Source organism: Prosopis cineraria, unplaced genomic scaffold (assembly GCF_029017545.1).
Source record: "Prosopis cineraria cultivar Desert tree isolate PC_DT_omini unplaced genomic scaffold, ASM2901754v1 PC2, whole genome shotgun sequence".
Taxonomy (NCBI): Eukaryota; Viridiplantae; Streptophyta; class Magnoliopsida; order Fabales; family Fabaceae; genus Prosopis; species Prosopis cineraria.
The window spans coordinates 35,577,685-35,596,098 of NW_026555333.1; the positions used below are offsets into that span (position 1 = coordinate 35,577,685).

Consider the following 18,414-nt stretch of genomic DNA (forward strand, 5'->3'; position numbering starts at 1 on the left):
AACACACGTAAAACATATATTTATATTAATTACAATGTATTGAAAAAAAATTCAGCAACTACACAAAAGAAAATTAAGTAGAAAAACAATAAACCAAGAAGTCAAATGCCAATTTTTGTCAATAAAAACAAGACATAACAATGCTCCTAATTTTAAGAACAAGATTACATTAACCTAGGTTTAATGGAGAGTGGTTGTGACCTTCATCATTTCTTGAGACACTTAAAGACTCCTCTAGCATTCTTCCCTCCTAACACTCCTCATAGATTTAGCCTCTGGTCATCTTGGAATTCACTCGAACACATTCCTTCACCATGGCCAAAATGAGCTCCATGAATGCATTGAAAATTTTGAAGCCAAACCAAGAAATGAAACACAAGTATTATTCAAGTTTTACTTTTCTATGAATTTAACCCTCATTGTTATAGTACCCGCATGGATAGTAACGATGTTAAAAAAGTTAACAGTTAGGGTTTGTTTTGCTATGAATTTAAAAGTTTAGGATTTATTTTACATATTTTAAGAGTTTATGGCTCGAGGTGATTTATGAGCAAAAGTTCAAGGTCCTATTTGCTTATTAACCCATTAAAATAATTAATATAAACTATTTAAAATTATTTTTTATAATTATTTCATAAATTAAAAATTTTTTAATTAAGATATATTTGAATTTTTCCTTTAACTTTTAATTTTTTTTATTTTAGACATATTTAATATGTCATATTTTGGAAAAAATTCAATTTTATCATTTAAAATATATTTTATTGATACATATTTCATTAGTCTATTATTTCATAATTGTGTATGCATTAAGACACACTTTGACATAATTATTTAAAATCAATTAAAATTTATTTAAATAAATTATATTTTTATTTTTAAATTATTTTTTTCTTACAACCACAGCTGAGGCCACACAACCCCTTAACTGGGACTTATCTATGGCAACAAGCCCAAATGATCTATGGCAATAGGCACTTTTAGATTATTTAGTTGAGTAGTTGGGACTTGTGTGGTCTCAGTTGTAGTTATAGAAAAAAAATTAATTAAAAATAAAAATATAATTTATTAAATAAATTTTAACAAATTTTAAATAATTATGTTAGATGTGTCTTATTTTAGACACAATTATAAAAATTAATATAACTTATTAAATATTCTGAGACTTCAATTACAAATTAATTTAAAATTTAAATTAAATCTATTAAATTCATTTAATATGTCTTATTTGAGACATAATTTATATATCTTAAATATTACTCAATCAATAGGAAATAATTAAGAATATAATTAACAATTTAATTTGATTTAATTAATTTTTTAAATTTTATGTAAAATGTGTTCAGTCAAACACATTCATGGCGACAGGTTTGTTAATGATTGTCGCCATAAATTATCTAATTTACCACAGGCATTCTTTATAACTATCGCCATACATGTATATGATTGTAAACAATATTACTATGTCTGAATCAAACAAAATCAATCATTTAATTAATAATTTATTTCAATTAATGAATTTAATTAATATATTTAAACTTTTTCATTCTAAAGATTGTCACTATAAATGATACATCATTCACTTTATTTATGAAAATGCCACTATTACCACAAATTTTTGACAAAATGTGGTAAAAAATATGTCATTAAAATTTAATTTTGTACTAGTGTCTATTTATATGAGTGTATGTTTAATTAGTTTAATAATATATACTTCCTCAAGTCTTATTTATAAGAAACTTTTAATAAAATCATGTGAATTAAGATAGTTAAAATTAGTTGTTGTTTTTTTATTTTCTTTTCAAAATTTCCTATGGTTATACAAAATGACCTTAATTAAAATTATTAACTTTAGTTTTAAATCTTAAAGTTGAACATGCCACCCAAATGCACTAATTGGATATGTGGGCATTTTTTGAAAAAACTTATTAAGTCACTGAGCTTTATAAGATATTTTGTGCTAAAGATGAAACAAAATTTCTAGAAGTTGTCTTACATTAAGAATTGAAGGGAGTATTCAACTATACAATAATAGACAATATATTTATCTTAGCTTAGTAGCAAGTTGGTGGGATATAAATAAAGAAGATAATGAGTTTAAATCATGGAGAATCAGTTTGTAAAATGAAAATATATGTGATGATATGGCACCACGTGGCATGAGACATAAAGACACGTGCTAGTAACATGGCACTAGGTGTGTGCAAGTGATGTCACCACTGATTGGTACATAGTTTATGTGGCAACATTTGTTACCATTGATGCCCAACTTTTATCCATGACCATCTTTTAGCGAAGACGAGTTTCTTTTTCTGAGATGATAAAAAGATGCAATTGATTGTATCCATTGGCTGCAGTCGATTGTATACATTTAGCGGCAATCATTATTGTCGCCATGGATAAAATTAGTAGCAGAAGCCCTTGTAGCGTTGACATCGTAGACATCTTGCTGTGAAAGCAGTTTTATTTTTCTTGCAGTAGTGGTTTTAGCTGATCATATTTTCTGTTGTTTTTTTTTTTTTTTTTAAGTTTCTACTCTAACCTATTCTGTGTTTCCCGGGATCTACTCTAAACAGGTTCCTAGAGGATCCATATCAGTTCGATTGTCTTAATATTTTTCATATATATGACTGATGCAAGTGAATCTAATTAATTAAGACTATCTTTTAAGAAAATATTCATAACAATAGGTAAGTAATTGTTCATTCCATACAGATAATTTACCATTTTAATCTTGAGCGTAAAATTGATCATAGGTTTATTTATACTAGCTCCTTTTTGTCATATCTCCAATAAATGCATTAATATTAGTTTCTGAGGAGCCACCACTTGCTATTGCAAGCTGACATATACGCTGAAGCTCATTGACTCTCTTTCTCATATCTCTTCGTTCTTCATCATCCAAATTCATGAACTTCTGTAACAACTCAGCAATCTCATCCCTGCGTACCAGACTTTGAGGATCAACATCTTTCTTAACCCTCCATCCAACCTTCCAATCTTCCACTATCATCTTACTATTGAGCATTTGATCAAACGTTATTGGAAAAGTAAGAAACGGAACACCAGCAAACACAGCTTCGGTAGTAGAATTCCATCCACAGTGAGACCAGAAACCACCTACAGCATCATGCATCAATACTCTCAATTGCGCACACCATTCCAACACTAAACCATTGTCTCCACAAATCTCTCTTAGTTTACGAGTCTCTTCTCTTGCTACCCACAAGAATCGAACGCCACTTGATCGCAAACCAAATGCGATTTCTTCAATCTGAGCATTTGAAACTGAGAGAAAGCTTCCTTGTGCGATGTACAACACAGAGCTAGAAGGTTGGTTGTCTAGCCATTGGAAGTAGCTGGTGAGGTCAGTTTGGTCATTTGAGATTGAAGAAGAAGAAGAGAGTTTAACATTTAAATAAGGTAAGGCTGGGCCGATGGGATAAATGGGCAAAGAGAAATCAGATTTTAACACATCAATGGCTTGAGGTTCAAACTCGTAAGTAGTAGCGAGTACTAGATACTGTGCTTTGGGAACACAAGAAAAACCTTTGGAGATCCATTGCAACATTCTACGACAATAAGAGCTTCCGTCGGTCCAAGGAAAATCCACCAAACGTGCAGAGGAGATTCCAGGAAAATAATCCACACGTTTGTCACCCACTTCTGTTGAAAGCATTCAACCAAATTAAACAAACAAATCAAATAAATTCGTTTAATGAGTAGCTTAATTAGTCGAATTTTGCATAATCATTTTTAGGATCATCGTGTTTATACATACTATTGAATAACCAAACTTACTGTATTCTGTTAAGTATTTTGCAGACATGAAATAGCTAATGTGAATGATATAGTACACTGAACAAACTTTAGCCTCTTACTATAAAAGATGCTTACCGTTTTAGTAAACAAAACCAAAAAGATGCTATACATGCAAACTTATTTATTTAATAATTTTTTTAAACAATTAAATAAATGTGCTGTGTAAAATAATATTTCAAACCTATATGTAAAAAAACCTTAATGAAATAAGAATTAAATACAATGAGAGACAAATTAGCCAAAAAAAATATTTTTATTTTAATAAATTTTATAATTTTAATATGACATTTTTAAATTTTATTTGAATATTGTCAAATTTAAATTAAAATTTAAAAATTTAAAGTTCCTTGAATTAGAAGGGAGGAGTGTAGACAATTAAATTATAAGAGAAAATAATAATTTTAAAATTTTTAAAATAATATAAATAAAAAATTATTATAGAATTTTTAATGTAATATTCTTAACAGTATTAAAAATTAAAAAAATGTAGGTTTTGAAAATAGAAAAAAAATTTATGTAACTTTAGCAAAATAAAAGGGGAATAAGCAGGGCCGGGCCTACGTTATCTAGAAGCCTCTGTCTAAAGAGATGTAGGACCTGTATTACATGGCACCCCCATCTCTTGCCATGGCTTTATCAAGTGAGATTTATGGGTTTCGTTAAGAAGGCAATGAGTAGCATTTTCTCCATCAAAAGCTCTTTTCTATTATTTGTCCTTTTTAAACTCAAATTGTGTTATGGAATCCAAAATTCACAACCCTTCAAATTAATGCTTGAGATGCATAATCCTTTAAAAAGCTGAATCAGCGCCTAAATTACATCCTGCATGATTTTCGTGAGTCTGGAAGGCTTTGCAATGCAAGAAGAGAGAGAGAGTGATGGGAGAGGAATTTTACAACCGAACTTCCCCCCCTCCCCCCCAAAATCTGAAGCTGGTTCCGCCCCTAGAGATAAGTGAATTTTACTCTAAAATTTTATAATTTTTGTTTATAACGAAAGATAAGATAATTTCTCAGATAATAAAAAGCTGAAGGAGTATTTCGTTATCAGTCGTTCTTGAAGTTGAAGGTAAACAAACATGTAATAGATACTGACCTAATGCGTTAACGGGATAATGCCCATGTTGCTCTAAAAGATGGTAATGTTGAAACACCAAGAAAAACGACGCTGTCATTGGCCAAAACGACGCTACCGGAATATTCTTTCGATTTCCAACTGCAACAACCCAGAAGATAAGAATGTCATATATTATGAGCGTAGGCGGCGGCACAAGCCGATCGAGAAGCTGCTCAAACGGGGCTTCCATCTTTGTCATGACAGCTTCGAAGATCACGAGGAGGTAGTCGTTGGCTAAGCAATCATTCTTGGAGGGGATAACATTAGGCATAGTGCAGAACCGAAAATTATGGGGCTTGGCTTCGGACCGATGTCGCTGAGCCGCCATTCTTCATCAGTGATGACAAAGGTGACGAGGATGTCGGGATTGCTTGACAGAAGCAAGTTACAGAGGTTGAGGTTGGCGTTGATGTGGCCGAGACTTGGATAAGGTATAGCAACCACGTGGCAGGTTTTTGCTGGTGATCGAACTTCCATGGACATGAAATTTTGCCGAGGGTTTGAAGATTGAGTTAAGTGAATATGTATGATGAAGAAGAGGCTCTCTCAGAAATGAGATTGGACTTCATATTTCTGCTTGTTTATATAGATGTTTGTGGTCGTGAGAACTCCACTTGTCACATTATACTCCTTTCAAAGGACATTGTATGTCATTAATAATTAATTTATATTTTATAAAAAATTTTAGTTAAAATTTTAATTTTTAAAAAATGTTCATGTATTTACATTTATATCTTTTTAACTATATTACTCCTGTGCAATGCCCGGGAAAGCTTTTCTAATGCCAGTTTTTCTATTATTAGTAACGTCATGTTATATGGTTGCAAGAGTTAAGGAAGCTGGGCTAATTATTTTTTAGTAAACATTATTTGATGGGTGACGGATATAACCGTAACTTTTTGAATTATAATCTAAGTTTATTCATTGAGTTGATAGATTATTGATTGTTTTTATTACAATGATGAGTGTTAATTGATAATCGAGTATGGTCGAAACGAGATGCAAATGGCTAACAGAGTGGTGAAGATGTGGGACGCCCCATAGGTAAATTAAATGGATTCCGCCACAAACATTAACATGTTGGTGTCCAGCGCATGGAGGAGGTCAGTCACGGGCCACTAATAACAGATAATTGTTATTGGATCTTGTCAGGGGATATATTAAAAAAATTGATTAATGAATAGTTCATAAATAATATCTACGCAAACACTTTTTGGTAACAATTTATAGTCAATTGAGTTTTGAGTGCATTTAATATTTGAAAACTCCATGCCTTTCACTTTGATAAGTTAAACGTGTGTTAAACGTGCCTCTATAACAGGGGTAAAGCAATAAGTTAAATATAGATATTTTCCTTGTAATTCCTTGGATTACAAATTAGTTCACAAGAGAAAACATTTTTATTTACCATCTCAATATATTTTCAATTTAGTTGTTTTGGAAGTTATGATAGGGTGTGACTTAGAATTTTTGAAACAATTTATCCAGCATACTAGATCATGCATCATATTTTTGACGGAAGTCCATGGTTCACTGAATGCTTATGATATCATAATACACAAAAATTGGTATCATATTTAATCTCAATAACTGAATCTAGAAAATTCTGAATTACACAACTATTCTATATTGGTATGGTCAAAAGTAAAAACGATACAAGATTAAAACTTTAATTAGCATTACAAAATAAATCCGTCTTGGCTGTAAACATTTTTCCTTCACTTTTTCTACGCAAAGAATTTTTAGAGCCAAAAGAAAATAGCAAAAAGAACGCTAGAAAGAGATTTTTACTATCAACGATAGTAATGCCGAGGGAGTCAAGTCAAGAGCTACTTGTAAATACTTCACTGGCTCTCAGTAAGCATTATTAATGCAGTCAAAGGTGAACCAAAGGGCAACCACACTTGACCTAAATATGATGAGTCAAATGTAATTAAAAGTATCAGATGTTGATAAAATAAAGTAAAAATATATGACTCTAATTTCCATCCTTATCTTTTCCTTCTTTTTGTGGGGTGTAAAATTTTAAAGATAGAAAAGTTTTCGTAGATTTGGAAAAAAAAAAAAAGAATTAAGAACGCATGCTTTTTCACTGAGAAAATATTAGGGAGAAAATCAAGCTACAAGGACACGAATATATGTGCAACTTAACCCATGGTACTATCAATAATAACAAAATGTAGATTGTTTTCCAATCAAAAGTTTTGACCAGCCAAAAATGGGGAAATAAATTTTTATTAAAATAAAATCTTATAACCAACATAAGAAGCACGCCCATCCAATGAAATAAATTAAAGACAAGATATAAAGTTTAGGCAAGTTTCTTATCAAAGACATTGCAAGATCGTACTCAGTTAATGGAAGATGTTATGAACAAAAGTTTCCCTAATCCATGATAATAACCTGAAGACATAAATTCATATAGGCTTCAGTTCCCATTCTACTAGTGTTATCAGATATTTTGCAGCCTTCATCAAGATCAAATATTTGAGTGAATCAAAAACCAAGATCAAAAACCCACCATTTCTCCATATTTCGGCAAAAGACCATGCCATTTGGGTATTTCTTGAGCACGCTCCACATATGCTGCATTGGTTCAAGTACCTTAAAATAACAGCAACAATGACATCTTTCTTTGTATATTGGCTTCCTGCTCATGTCCCAACTATATCATTGACCTGAGTAAATAATGAAGGTAAGCTCATATAGAAAACATAACACATAGAACAGGCATTGTTTTTAGATTTGCCAATATCAGCTAGTAATTTAGAAGTTATGTAAGTTGATGTTTATGCAAAAGAACCCAACAACTTCAATTACCAGAGCTGTTACACGCATATCCAGACCTTTTCTCTCAACGACTTTTGTCAATTCTACCACAACATCCTGACCAACCTATTGATAGAATAACAAAAATAGAATAAGTACATGGAGACGTGAAAGAAAGGTTGTTCTCCCAGTGTAAACCCGTGCTTCTAAAATCTAAAATTAGTTGAAACAGGAGAAATTATAAAATAAATAAGGTCTTCATAGCTATTTATGACTTCATGTATCTAATTGCAACTACAGCCCAAACAATATCATACTAAAAAGGATAAATGGAAAGAAATATACAAGACATGAAAAAATGATTAAGCTAAAAAGTTCTAATAGATAACTGTGTGGACGATATCAGCCATATTGTTCTTATTGTTGTAAATGCAGAAATTTTTTTTTCGATTGAATTATCCAAGGGGTTGCAAGTGCAATATGCTTCAATATTAAAGAACATGAAAAAAGGAAGAAAAGGATGAACCGCGTCATCTATGGAGAAGCCTTTTGTCCACTTGATAAGGTTTCTAGAAGCCATTGATGTTTGCATAACAGGGAATGAAAAGGTAAACTTTAACTCTATCCCTTTGACTACCAAGAGTAATTTGAAAACCTTGACCCTCATTGGCAACAAATTTTGCAACTTCTGCTGCAATATAGTCAAAGAGTTCCTGATTAGAAAAGTTTTTTAAATTAATTATGCCCCCCACACAGCTTGAGTAAGGCAGCAAGAGCCTGCATCTACTGTCCCAACCATTAAGTTAGCAGGAATTGACACGTCAGTAAATTCTTAAATAAATTCTCTGTTATTGTGAATTTACATCCTTCCCTCTTAGCTGCACTCCAATACATGGAAGTTAGTTCCTCCAAGGCTCGATGTATGAAATAATCCTTCCTCAAGCCAGCAAGGAGAGGGATACACAATAACCAAACAGGTAATATTTTACTATCTTCTCGCCATCTCTATGCAGAATTTGAAGAATTGAACCAAGACGAAAAATATGAGCAAAATTTCAGTTCAACTCTGAAAGCTTAGGTGTTGAAGTATGAGATACCGATACTGTACTGATCTTAGGCAATATAACGGATCCAAGTGTCAGTGATGAAACATGGTTTAAAAAAATTGTCAATTTATTTTCTACGCAATGCATACCCAAATGATGGCTGACAAACCGTTCCCCTGACAACATGCAGAACCAAGGAAGCACTGAAAATCAAAACAAAGGAACGAACAGCAGAACATGCGAAACCATAGGCTAGCAAACAAAAGACAAGTGGTATGGGTACGCACTCGCTAGGTGTTCTGGATGTTGACGCCATGAGGATAACACAACAACGAACGCAACAGTACACCAACAGAGTTGGCACACCAAACCCACCATCTTCGACAAACCTGCCTACAAGTCACAACAATTTCAACCAGCCAATGTTAATGGCCACCACTCTGCAGAAAAACAGCCGCAGGTATGCCAACATAAGCCAATAAGAAAGAAGAATAGAAAAGGAATGGGCAACAAAAAACCATCCGCCCAAAGCAGCAAGGAAAATGCACGCAAATTGTCTAATCGGAACTTAAATGGGTCCTACAAAATGTGTCAAAGAGAGAGCCAAAACACGAACGGCTTGCATGCCACCAAAGCATGCAATCCCTCCATCTGTTCTAGCCCCACGACACATGCTTGCTCTACCGGGAAATAAAAAAACACATGCGACTTCCGCACCAAGAGACCAAGACACGAGGACTTTCACCTCAGTATCAACAGACGACATTCTTTTAGACGCAAACAACCCAAAGATGTACCACACGGACTAACGATCTTGTGTAGCCCGAAATTTAAAACTCCATCAAAGGAACTCCGCCGTTTATATATTAATAATTAGTTAATGCAAGGAAATTAGAAAAAAGCTTTCGATCTTCAATCTTCCACAACTTAGAATCTTTGAAGTTTAAATGAAATTGAGAAAATTAGAGGAAATATAGGTTTGAGTTTCAAACAGAAATAGTAAAGGAGTAAGAGAAAGATTTGTGGAAACAAAAACAAAATGAAAAATTAGACTAAAACCAACAAAATACCTGGGTTTGATTTGGATTTTTGCAGCAATACACCGATGGCAGCCCTCTCAAACATTAACACCAGATTCTTATGAAAGCACGAATCAAAATCATTTATAATCAGAAATCATCTTTCAACATTGGAAAAGACTATAAAAATAAAGGAGTAAATTAGTATATAATCACTTCTTACATACCATTTGCGGGATCGTTCCACATTCATGCTTTCTCCCGGTGGAGATCTAGTCATTAGCATGACCTTGAGGAACACATGACCACCTATAAGGAACTCCAATAGCCTCCTATGCCTATCTACATAGCTCTTTTTGCTGACTCTAAGCCATCAATAGTTTTTGCTTAATCATTTGGATCTTTTAAATAGTTTGGTCCATCAAATCTGACCCTAACAAACTTCTTTCACTCAATTCCATCTAACACAGAGGTGATTGACATTTTCTCCTATATAAAGCTTCACATGGAGCCATACCATTGCTAAAGTAGTAGATATTATTGTAAGCGAATTTTGCCAATGGCAAATGAGTATCCCAACTATCCCTCAAATCTAATGCATAGGCTCGCACATGTCCTTTAAATTTCGGATAGTCCTTTCAGTCTGCCCATCCATCTGTCGTTGATAGGCAATGTTGAACCTCAACTTGGTTCCCATTGCTCTTTGTAATGCTATATAGAAGTTTGATGCAAACCTTAGATCACAATAAGAGACAATGTCCTTTAATACTCCATGAAGTCTCACAATCTCATTCACATATACCTCAGCATACTTTTTCAAGGAGTAGGTCGCTTTCATTGCTAGAAAACGTGCATACTTAGTTAATCAATCCACAATCACCCAAATTGCATTATAGCTTGACTGAGTTCTAGGAAAATCAATGATGAAATCCATTAATATGTTGTCCCACTTTCACTCGAGAATCTCCAAGGGCTATAACACCACTTAGCTTCTGGTCAATCATGACCTTTTGACATGTCAGGCATCGAGCAACATATTCAGTCACATCCTTCTTTATCCCTAGCCACCACTACATATGCTTTATGTTTTGATACATCTTGGTGGCTCTGGGGTGAATCATATACTCACTATGATGTGCCTCTTCTAAGAAGTCTTTCTCATCTCTTCATCACTTGGTTCACATATTCATTGTTGGTATATCACATAACTGTCATCATTAAACTCAAACTCTGTGGTTCTTCTTTCTTTACTGTCTTTGGAATTCTAAGGAGAAAATCATTCTCTAGCTGAGCCACTTGTAATTCTCTCGAGAACTTATTAGTTACCACTATAGTGTGCGCATTGTATAATGCTATTTGAGATGCTTTTCTTTGAGTATCTAAAAATGTTTCCATTAATCGGTGCTGCTAAATTATCATATGTGCAACATGTAGATTGTTTCAACTTAGTGCATTAGCCATCATATTGGATTTACCTCATATTGAGATCCTTCTAATCCACTAAATATTTCAAACTCTTGTGGTTGTTGAATACCCCAAATATCATACCATATAGGTAGTGTCACCAAATTTTCAAGGCAAAGACCACTACTGCCAATTCTAAATAATGAGTTGGATAGTTCTCTTCATGCAAGCTTAATTGTCTCAAGGCATAAGCCACAACCAGCTCACCTTGCATTAGAACACACCCTAAGCCTTTCAACGAGGTATCCATATAAACAACATACAATAGGCAAGGATAAGGAATAACCAATATGACATTAAAGTCAACTTCTTTTTCAACTCCTGAAATGCTGCTTCACACTTATCATTCCATATGTATGGTTGATCCTTCCTGGACAACTTTGTTAGTAGAGACACAATCTAAGACCCTTGAATGAATTTTTTGTAGTACCTAGCTAATCCTAAAAAATTTCAAACTTTAAATTTCTATAATTGAGGTAAGCGGTTTCCATTTCAAAACGGCATCTACCTTGTGTAGATCCATGGCAATCCCATTTGCTAACTCCATGTGCCTTAGAAATTTCACTTTCCTTAACCAAAACTCACTTTTATTGAAGCATGGAAACATAAAGTAATACATATAAAGATTAAAAGAGAGAAATTTAGACGCCTTCTAGATTACACCATCTGCCATAACACATGTGTCATTCATTAGGGCAAATGGCATAAGGAGAAGAGTCCACTCAACATGTAATATGCCATGGCACACAAGCCTTGTGCCATGGCATATTATTGCTCTAATGATATTAGCTTCAACCAACTTTTAGAGGACACCATTTTATCATCTGACATCTAATTTAAGTGATTCAAGTGTCCATGCATAACTCTTCAAGCCACCTAGCTATTGACATTAGTTTCCCAACCAAACATTATGCCATTTAAAAGATGGACACTTGGGCACCAAATTTCCCTTTTTTGGCAAAACAAACACACAGGTGTCTAAACCTATCAACTAAATGACAATAATCCTATGACCACTTAAATCAACTCAATTGGATCATAATGCACCTAATTAAGCAATTATACAACATTATACACAATCCAAGCACAATATGGCTATTAAGTACTCAACAATTCAAGGGCTGGTAGTAAATCACATAAACAATCTCTTGGCCATTCAAACCCACAAATACCATAATAACACCAATTGCAATAGTATCTCAACCCTTTAAACCTATTTTATCACAATTACATTCTCTTAGGTTGAGATACCCATAAATCACATACTCATGCAAGTGTGCCAAACTGATGCATAATCTTAAGTTGGCATAATTATAAATAGTGCATTATTGTTGGATAAGGAGTCGCAACAAAAGATTAAAAATTTTAAATCCCTAGTCGATGTGGACTGAATGAACTTATTTAAGTCAAGATGGATAGAAAAATTATCTTTTATTTTTTCCATACTTCACAACGTTCTTTTCAATAATTTAGATCTTAGGAGCTAACAACGTAGATCTACTCCCTTTATAAATATTCATATATATATATAAATTCATTCACCCTAGAAAAGTATTACATTCATTGAATCTAGACACTCTCTAAATTCAATGAACTCAGACATTATAACTCGAGTTGGATTGTTCTTGTTTGCGATCTTATAGACTTATATGAAGTTGGTAGTAGATTAATTATGCTTTTACCCACAAGTAACAAATGGCCTCTAATAAGATATTGCAACTACCTAATTCATATAGGGATCAATGATCTAATACAATCTATCATATAACTATATCACATCTCTTTTGTCACGTGATATTTTGGTCAAGTGTGAGATATAAAATTATCATTCTTCTTTACTTAACCATTACTTTCTCGATCTTTGAGTGGATTGATATAATAATAGAAAAAATCTTTCAGTTGTAGTACAGCCATATATTTTCTCAATTTTACTTATCGAGGGGCCTAGTAATATCCCTCAATTAAAATGAGGGACAAATTTTATTTTGATCACTTAAACTCAATCATAGCTTTTATGATCACCCGGTTACTAGGTCAAAGTTTAGTGGTTATCATGTAGGAATCCATGATGATTTCAAGTCAAAGGCCTTAGTGATATGGTTACATATGAGATAAGCTTATGACTTGTACCATGCAACTTTCTCATGGCGAGTCAGTCCAACACCTCGAACCCTTTCAAATGCATATGACTTTGATTTATGTCTCTATAATTAATTAAAGTCATACTAGTCTTGTTTCATCTATGATCCCTCATAAGTGACTGACCAGGGACATTTAGGAAAATCAATATAATTTATCTAAGGAAACAATTATCATAATGAATATGCAATTAATATGATAACAAAAGCAAAATTTATTAAATAACAATATGCATAGTATAATAATTGGCCCTAAGGCACAATTTCCAACAATTTCACCATATACTAAAAAGGAATGAGCTATACAAATCCAAGCTCCTCAGTTCTTGGTAATGTCTTCGTTCCTTTTACCCTTATCGGAGCCTTGACTTGTAAAATATGACCACAGGGATGAGTCAAGAACTCCATAATCAAATAATCTAATCTATTAACAAGCATACATAAATAGCATATAAGTGTGTGAGGTGGCAAGTAAAACATGTATTGGATACTTAACAATAATCTAATTATCACATATCAACTCATACAATGCATGATCTACATTCTCCACCTTATATCCTCCTTATTTCTTCCTACTAAATATGTGACCTAATAACACAATAGGACCAAGCCTATGTGACTGGACTGGTCCAAACTCATCAATCATAGGTAGTAGTCTCAGCAAAGGTCTAACCGCTCCTAATGTCCACCTGACATTAGGAGGGGTTACCTAATCACCATACTCGTGAACCAAATTATACTCAAAAAATTTGTTGAAAAGCTTAAGAACCAAGACTTGTTTTGTAAATCATGTAAAATCATTTGAAATCCAATATATAATAATCATTTCACAGTGAAAGAATAATGCTTGCATTCATCACAATCAATACATGCCTTTAAACCAAAGAAACAAGGTTTGGAAAATAGTGGATGCGGTACAGCGTACACCATATATACTGCTACATGTGGTACAGAGCCACAAGTAACCCTACATTATGCCATACGCCATAGTGCACATGACATAATTTTTTTGCTATCATATGATAGTTCGTAGAGTGAACTTTCAATGTATCTATTTCTACATAGGACATTTGATCGGAGTGATTCAAGCACCCCACATAAAGCTTATTTCATAAGCTAATTAATGAGATAAGTTTGAACATGATCTAATAGTCTGATCAAAATTTGAACTCCTGGGTGCAAAAAGTTACTTTTTCAAAGATTTAGGTACACTAAAGTGTTTAAATCAATCCCTTAGTCTCATTAGACCATTCTAGGCTTTGAATCAAGTCCAAAAGGACCTTATACACCTAATTGAACACAATTTATATCATACATACAAATCAAAATTTGGCCGTTCAACAGCCTAGTTACCCATTTGGCAACTTTTCACAACTTGATCTAAAAACACACATTTGGCCATTTTCACCACAATTTATCAATAAATTCACATCTTCCCACATTCACAATATGTTCATAACCAAATCTTAGCCCATGTTACTCATTTCACCACATACTCTCACACAAGGGCTAAAATTTATAAAAAAAAAACACTACGAATCTTAACAATTCACCACTATTAGATGCATGATCACTACCATCCAAAACTTTGAGTCACCTCGACTAAAAGCATAAGCTTTCCTTAGACCAATGCATATGCTTTATTAGCCCTAAGCACACCTTCAATGGTAGAATCACCTGATCAAAGGTATTCTATCTTACTTTTAGACTATAGTTTTCCCCATTACACACAATAGGGTGTTGTTAGCTTCAACACTGCATCATAAATACTAAGGGGTTGAAGTCTCTAACACCGCACTTCAATAGATACTAAAGAGATAATCTCTAACACCGCACTTCAAAAGGTACAAAGGAGATATGATTTTCTAACATCGCACTCTATCAGGCACTAAGGAGAATATGCCATACGGACTTTTACTACTTCTCCCTATAGATGAATTCCCACCTCTATGATCATGCTTTCATATATGCCACACATGCATATTTATAAAACACATATATATAATCACAAAAAATGCAATTCGATAAACTCGGTTCTTTAAAAGTCATTTCCATGCACAAAACATTCATTTGGCAAATATGCTTATTCTAAAAACATTTTTATGCAATAATATTCATACTTTCAAACGATTATAGTAGATAATCAAATAGAGAAAGTTATTCAATTACCTCAATCCTTCTGCCAATAGAAAGGTTACCTATGGACTTCAACAACCACTAATACATCTTTATATGTCTCTTTTCTCACTCTTCACAAGGAATATACCAATTTACACACAATTGACAATATTAATCAATTAATCCAATCTACTAAAAATGCTTAATTATTTTTTATGCTATATTTAGCCGTCCATTCTTTTTCACTTAGCTAATCTAGGTTTATTTTCCCTCAATTACCACTCTTCATCACTTTTAACAATTTCATTTCATGCCTTCTCAATTTCCACCCTATTTTCCTTTGATTTAGGGCAAAATTTAAGCCTATAACTTTAAAATTTTATCATTCAATCCCAAACTAGTCAATTTCTATAGGTTAAGAAACTAACCCTTTATATTTTCCTGATTCAATTTTTCTATAACTTATATTAAGAGAAATTATAGTAGAATTGAAGCTAAAGGCTATACAAGATTTACGTAATAAGCTACCCATTGAAAATGTCTTCCAAGCCTCCAAGAATTGATGCCCTAGTAGAATTCTCTCTTCTTTTCCTCTATGCTTGTGCCTTTTCTTTGTTTCTCTTCAAAACCCATAAGCTGACCATGACTTATTTGCTTATGTTTTTGTGCCATGTGCTATAGCACAGGCAGCATTAGTCATGATGCGTGGCACAATGAGGGAAATCCTCACTGTGCATACACACTTCATTTTGAAATAGGATCACTTCACTTGTATTTTCTCATTTAACATCCCAATAGATTAGAATACCAAACTTTCATCCACAATACTAATAATCTATTAATTACTAATTAACCCTTGATTAGTAACTAATTATAAGGTTAGAAAATCAGGATGTTACAAAAGGTGCCTTTTTAAAGTCCAACAAATTATCTCAAAATTTACTTATACAAAACACACATCTTAAAACCAATCATAACATAATACACAACTATAAGCCCTTACTTTATTTTAAAATGTAGGATCCCAACTTCCTTAAAAACAAGTCAAACATGCATTTGAAGTTTAATAAGAAGGGCTTATGAAAATAAAAACATCATGCCCACATACAAGAAAAATAGACAATAATTTTTCCCAAAAGTGTGCCATGTGCTGTGACATGTGGTACAAAGCCATGCAATCCTGCTCTATGCCATGTGTTGTGGCTTGTGTAACCTCTCCCTATACTAAATTGTAATCCTACTACTAAACTAGTATAAAGAGGTGTTAACATAATCACCACATTCACATTCCAAACTAAAGTCAAAGAAAATTATTTAAAATGTTTGGGAACCTAAGATTTCTTTAATAGAATCTTTTAAAATCAGTCATATATGAATCAATACATAGCAAAAGTAAGAAGAACTGCATTCAAATCCTCACTATGCTTTGAAAATAAATAAAAATATTCTACAATAGGGGTAGTGCACTGCAGCATGTGACATAGAGTCATAGGCTCTTTGTTTGTGCCATGTATTGTGGTGCACAATGACATATTTTATTGTCATTTAACAGTTCATAAAAGTAAACTTCTAGTTGTGCTGTTTTCACATATGACATCCAAACGGAATGATTCAAGTGCTCGCATAAATGAAGCAAGTTTAGACATGATCTAACGGTTCAATCTAAATTTGGACACTTTGGTGTAAAAAGTTACTTTTCCTAAAAATTCTATGTTCTAAAATTTTCAAATCTTACATTTTGTCTCATTCAGCCATTTTAGGCATAGAACCAAGTCCAAAAGGACCATTCATACCTGATTGAACAATAATATCAACATTTAAATATAGATATCAATAATTGATAATCAACTCATCCACATAACACAATATAGGCCTTTTTTCACAACTATACAAATTCACACCCTTTTAGCCAATCTATTCACAATTCCACTACAAAATTATCATTACAAACATACTCACACTCGTAAACATTTTCATATAGTACAATCCTAACCCCATATCATTTTTTACCATTATTAGGTTAGGATTCACCAATTCACCATAAATTCACTATATAATTGCTACTTATGCATTTACAATCAAATCTTAGCCCATTCTCACATTTCTCACCACATGTAACACACATTCACAAATATAAGGCTAAGATTCACAAAATTGTCATTTTTCACAACTAATCATGTGCACATGAATCCTATGGCAACTTATTCAATTATAAATGTACAACAAAATAGATTCATTACACACAAACTCTTAACCATATGGCAATAGCACTATTACACTAGCCCATTGTCTTTCCCTTTGCTTGGCTCACTACTCTGACCTATAAAAATGTAACCATGGGGTGAGACAATAATCTTAATAAAATAATAACTTGCTATTGTTTACTATCACAAATAACTATAAACAAGTATTGTATATACATAGTCAAATATAGCATATGACATAAATTTCACTCTATAAAACCATATTTCACAACAAATCACCACTACTAGCATGATCAACTACTATCTGAACTTCCATATCACCTCAATCAAAACTATAGGCTTTTATTAGGCTAACTCACTTATTGACTTGAAGATGCCTTCAGTGGTAGAATCACCTGGCTAAAGGTGTTCTATGTAACACTTACCTCGATTGTTAATTAAAACACACCATAACTAAATATTAAGGAGTTAATCCTAAAACCAACTTAGGAAACAAATCATTTAAATTACTAAATAATCTATATAATAGAAAAACAAACATTTAAAACCTCTTAGAAAAGTTTGGAAGATTATTATATAGTGTACGGAAGCAATTGGGCAAATAGGGGCAATTAGTTGTTGTTATAATAGCATTAATTTTGCTATCATGATAGACCTCTAGAGAAAAATTTTAAGAGGTGCCAATTCACCATTTGGCCTTCAATTAAAATGATTTCAA

General features: G+C 32.9%; 1 pseudogene; it reads right to left on the reverse strand.

Moving 5' to 3' along the window:
• Positions 1 to 2,646: 2,646 nt before the first annotated feature.
• Positions 2,647 to 5,474, reverse strand: LOC129303714 (UDP-glycosyltransferase 87A1-like; annotated as a pseudogene).
• Between the last annotated feature and the right edge of the window lie 12,940 nt (positions 5,475 to 18,414).